The sequence below is a fragment of the Electrophorus electricus genome, chromosome 1, assembly GCF_041902795.1.
Source record: "Electrophorus electricus isolate QZ-2024a chromosome 1, ASM4190279v1, whole genome shotgun sequence".
NCBI classification, from domain to species: Eukaryota; Metazoa; Chordata; class Actinopteri; order Gymnotiformes; family Gymnotidae; genus Electrophorus; species Electrophorus electricus.
Genome location: NC_137497.1, coordinates 25,186,838 through 25,192,377, shown reverse-complemented (window position 1 = coordinate 25,192,377; position 5,540 = coordinate 25,186,838). Strand labels below are relative to the sequence as shown.

The 5,540-nt window shown below is 38.9% G+C and overlaps 1 long non-coding RNA gene across 2 annotated transcripts; it reads left to right on the top strand.

The window, feature by feature from the left end:
- Window positions 1–963: 963 nt before the first annotated feature.
- Window positions 964–3,589, top strand: LOC145657549 (uncharacterized). 2 transcript variants are annotated; one of them, XR_014123312.1, is made up of 3 exons: window positions 964–1,235; window positions 3,130–3,193; window positions 3,274–3,589. It is a non-coding gene; the product is annotated as an uncharacterized LOC145657549 (long non-coding RNA). The 2 variants fall into 2 exon arrangements; XR_014123322.1 differs by lacking the exon at window positions 964–1,235 and adding an exon at window positions 1,644–1,849.
- The last annotated feature ends 1,951 nt before the right edge of the window (window positions 3,590–5,540 follow it).

Below are 5,540 nucleotides of genomic sequence, written 5' to 3'. Positions count from 1 at the left end.
GCTCTTACATAGAAATGCATCTTTGAGTAACCAAGAATATTTAAGTAGCCTGAGTGAATGGGTTGATTATTTTTTGTTTTTCTGTATTTATAGAGAGAGCATGATACCAGTTTCTCTTTACTGATCTGATACTGATGTCTTGCATTTGAATGTCGTCTAATATCAATACCAATCTGATATTTTTCCATTAAAAGCCACTGTGGTTCAGTTGTGTAGGGAATTATTTTTTGTATTATATATGCTGTATCATGCATGGATATAACAGATAAAATAAATAACATTCTAAATAATAAATATTGTTTACAAGTTGATATTTATTGCCTTGATATGAAGCATTGGGTCATTTTCCTCTATAAATAATATTATTATAGACTAATATTGGGTCTAATATTTGGTTTAATTAGTTTGATTTGTTTTTCTTTTTACTTTCAGGACTTGTTTGGCAATCTGATGAAGTTTTAGTTCATATATATGCAGAAATATAGAAACTTCTAAAGAGTTCCTAAGCTTTCAAGCACCAGTGTAACATTTTAAACTCTCTTTTCTTAATGTCTCTTTCAGGCTCTTTTCCTTCAGTAAAGGTGAATCTTCATGAAGGGAGATCTCTCCCTCACCATCACTGATGCTGATTACACTAAGAGGACCTGGTACACCTGCGCCTGTAATGATAAAGACATCTGTGATGTGAGTCTACAGATAGAGGGTAAGTGTCCTCATGGATTATCTAGTTATTGTTACTAAACCATTATTTATGTAGACAGAGAGAACTTTTTTTATCTGGGGTATATAAGGTAGAACATATGAAACTTCACAAACATCAGATATGTGGGGAAGAACAGAAGGAGCTTGTATAATGTTTAAATGTTTATATCAGATTTGCAGTTCTGAGGTTACTGCAAATCAGTTGTATATTACATAGAAGTTGCTAATTGTTTTTTTTTCCACAGCCTGTAATTCTTCAGTTCAGATTAAGCTTGGTGAACCATTGGTGCTGGATTTGCTCATAGAGTCAGTTGAGGTGATTTATACCAGCACAGGTGCAGCTCCTCCCTCTAGTGGACAGATCTGCACAGTGGCTGGACACTCACTGAAGTGTAAACCTGAATACACTCGGAGAGCATCACTCATCTCTGCTGTAGAGCTGAGAGGAACCACACCATCTGATAGTGGAGTTTACAGCATCAGAGATATTAAGAATGAAGAGATTATTCAGACATACACAGTTACTGTGGAAGGTAAGTGTGGTTACTGTGAGTTTAATGTTGCCTAGAATTACTCTACGCATACCCCCCTCCCAACATAGTATCGGTAACTATGTTTACATGCACATCAGTGGTTCAGTATTAGTTTGACTATGTAAACAGCATGGACTGAGTGTCTCAGTTTGGGGTCTTGGTCTTAGTTGAGGTCCTGTTTATCTAAGCATATCCCCAATATTGCATGTTGACCCGGTTGATTTTCATTGGACTCTTTGTGGTGGATTCTCACACGGACACTCTTGGATCCAGCCACTGATGTTTTACGGCACTTGGTGTGATGCCTGCTTACTGATACCAAAACAATCATGAGTGACTGAGTTGGAAAAATTAAAGTGTTTGTATTTGAAGGTGTTACAACCTTGTTTGTGTTATGGGTAGGGTTATTTGTGTTTGTTTACATTTATGTTACATCCTGTGACTCCTCCCCTTCATGATTCTCCTCCTCCACCTGATCAAGTCTTTTGTCCTGGGCTGCTGTGTTGCGCCTTGATTGGCTGCCTCATTCTACCGCGCACATAAGGGGAAGACTGGGAAGGAGCAACAGGCTGCGATTCATATCCACTGTTGCTATGGCTGCTTGTGTTTGTTCAGTGAGTGCCGATTGTTGTGGTTTTGGGCCTCTGCTTGTTAAATCATTCTGACTTATCACTTCCCCCTTATCTGGACGTGTTCACTGTTATAAATATTATTCTGTGTATAGTGTATTATAGTAGTCCTACGTGAATCGTAGTTGGGAAGTGTGGAGTTTGACACCTTTTTTATTTGCTCAGTTCTTTACTTCTGTTTGTTTTTGGGAGTAGGGAAGTTTATTGTACTTAATTTTGTTTGTGTTCAGTTGGGACAGTTGGTTGTTTTGGGCAGCAGGGCTTGGTGGTTGGAATGTTTGCATCCAAGTCCCTATCTGGGTGGAGTTTCCGTGTTCTTCCTGTGTCTGTGTAGGACCCCAGAGGAAACCTCCCAAATACATGGTGTGTGTGTGTGTGTGTGTGTGTGTGTGTGTGTGTGTGTGTGTGTGTGTGTGTTCAGTGATGGTTGGTATTCTGTCCTGGTCTGAACCTCCTCCCCTTCCCCTACACCTGGTTCAGTCCCCCAGGGGTCTGTGGTTTCTGATGGAGAGAACACTGTGTGTAAATTTGCTGCTGCTTCTCATCTGTGAGTGATTTGAGTGTAAAAGCTGATTTCTGCCTGTAAAGTGTCCTTTAATTTGAAAAAGGTGCTAAATAAATGTAACCAACTAATAATAATAATTTTTATTTCTAGTATGGATTTTTTTTTTTTTTTTTTTTTTTTTTTAGTTTGGCCTTGTCCCGAAGCTCAATCCGTCTACATACGACCCTCAATAAATCAACAAATATGTCACCCTCAATATCACTGCTCACTGTAGTAATTATGCTGTGTGTTAATATGTAAATGTAGTCAGTGATGGTGCAATAATTATGCTGGGTGTTAATATGACAGACTGGAGCTTCAGCAGTGATCATAGTTATGATGGAGCACAGGTGGTGATCAGGGTGGTGGTGGTTGTTGTTGTTGTTGTGGTGTACACCCCCCCCCCCCCCCTTTGTGTGGCTTATTCTCTCCACTGGTTCATTCACTTTGAACTCTGAGCATGTTTCTATTCTACATTCACAACAATATCTCTACAAGATCCAGATTTGTTTTAGTTTGATTTCTAAACAGTTCTCCATCGCTGTAATAGTTACTTCCTGATTTAATTTGATTAGATACTGATATGGAGGTGGGAGGTGCTGAGCTCACCAGAGGACACAGACACTTCTACAGAAGTGGTTTCTATGGTAACTGGTGAAACATTATGCATACCTACTTGTTAAGATCTTGTGCAGTGATGCTGTTGTGATCTTTTTGTCAGGAACTGGAGCTGAACTGCCCCAATCCCACAATAACCTCTCGATCCCATCACAGTGTTCACTCTGGTACATACACACATGATTATAACTCAATACTGTTTAAATAGTGGTTTATATTTACTGACAGTTCTTTGTGTGTGTTGCAGAAGTCCAGCCGTGTCCAGATCGGAGCTCCACAGTGACGGTGTTGACGGTGCTCCTGGCTCTGACGGGGGCGGGGCTTGTGGCAGCAGTGCTGGTGATTGTGCAGCTGAGGAAAAAAATCAGCAGTGAATGGAGACTGTAACCATGACAACAGAGGAGTTAATATGAATGAACTAAACCACTCAGATGAAGAGCAGAGGTGATCTCCCAGTAATAACCATGAGAAAGTCTAAAAGAGATGATTAATTATTTGGCTCTCTTGTACACACACACACACACACACACACACACACACACACACACACACACACACACACACACACATATGTACCCACACTGCCTTTCTCTGTACCATTCAGGGGTCAGAGATCAGTGTATGTTTGATTGTACCTGATCAGAGTTTTCTGACGTTAGCACTCCTGACCTCACCTGGTAGAGCAGGTACAGTAAGATGCATCTCCAGAATCATGGTTTGATCCTCAGAGAGCACACATGATGTCATACTGATAAACATACATCAGTCATTATAAGAGCATCTGCCCAGTACTGTAAATGTAATGGAAAGATGTTTATGTAAAAATGTAATATAAAGATGTTTATTTAAATATTATTATGCGATCCTGTGATGTAATTTAATGCACATGTAAATGCTTTTGTGTCAAGTCATGGAAAAACAGGTATTTATTTCTGTAGCATCTTTTAAATTTTATTTGCCTTTTATTTAAGAGTCTCCCCTTATTGTCCAGGTTATATTTTCAAGAGTTCACTTGTGGTCTTGGAGATTATGATCAGTTGTTGTGGTTGGTTTTTCCAATGCTGTAATGCTGCATTAATTTCAAAGCATTCTGCTCAATAAGTAGCTAAGGTTTGCCTGCCCAGGTAAAGCAATCTCCAATATTAAGTAAATCAGACATGTATTATGGAAACAGGCCTGCTTCATGTAATTTCTTTTTGAGAAAGGTTGACAGACCCTGTGATGTTTACTGTTTTTATTAGCTGGCTATTATTAAATGCACTTGCTAGTTAACAGTGTCTGTGGAGTAATATGTCTAAGGGCAAGAGCAGTTCACTAGAGGTACAGCTGAGATGCGTATAGATAAATGATGAATCAACAGGCATTAAGTAACTATAAAGTAAAGATTGTAAACAAACAGTGAGTTGTATTAGAATCAGTAGAGTTCTCATGAAGTGCAGATATGTGCTTAACTACGTTTATTTGTAATAAGCTGAACATTTGACAAATTTTATGCTTGTACATTAAACCTTTAAGGATCAGTATCAAAATAAATGATTCCAAAGGGAGGATGAAGGCATTAATGAAAGAAGAGGAGAGAAGGAGAAGGAGTACACAGACTGGTGCTGTTGGTATAATATGTAATTTGGATGTTACGGAACGCTCGAGTGACGTGGTTTGACCCGCCACGTGCAGTGGGAGGATCCTCATTTGTGGCCACACCTGCACACACCTGCACCTCATTTGTTTATAAGTATTTAAACCCTCGTCATAGTGTCCACGATCGTTGGTCATTGTGGATGTAACTTCTTAATGTCATGGTTAATGGTCTTGTCATCGTTAAATGTATGCGTGTTTATTGTGCTTGTTTCATGTTAACCGTTACAGGTTCATGTTTTTTTCGTGTGTAATACTTGTGACTGCCGTTATCGTTCTGTGTAAATAAATGTACGTCCCAGTCACTGGAGTCTGTGCGTCCTGCGCCTCACCCTGCAGCACTCGGGCCACCACGCGTTACATTGAAGCTTGAGGTCCACTGTTTAGTCCCTTTGCCAAGCCTGGTGGCTGTAGCCTTCAAATTCAGGGAGATAAAATGTCATCAGTACAAAATTTGTACTGCCAGGAGTTGCTTAATGTTTATCTTTAAAAAATTAGAAATTTTATTTTTCATCTGTCAGCACTACTTTGAGCCAATGATGTTTTAAACTTTGCTCATGAATATTAATGAGGTGTTTTGCTCTGTGCCTCTGCAAATCCAACTGCTTCTCTTGCAGTGCCTTATGGGTAAAAACCTGCCATGTGTTTTGTTTTGTTTTTGTTTTTTATCTCAGACATATAAGATGTAATGCGTTTATTTTGAAATACAAGAAGAAATCATGTTTTACGGAACTTTTTGTTTAAATGCATTACTGTATTTTGATGCCTAATGCATTGTTACCAAAATACAATATTTTAAATGCATCTATGCTCTGTTTATCCTGAAACTTGATTAGTCTGATTGATATTTTTGATATTTTGAAGTAAATGTTACAAGTC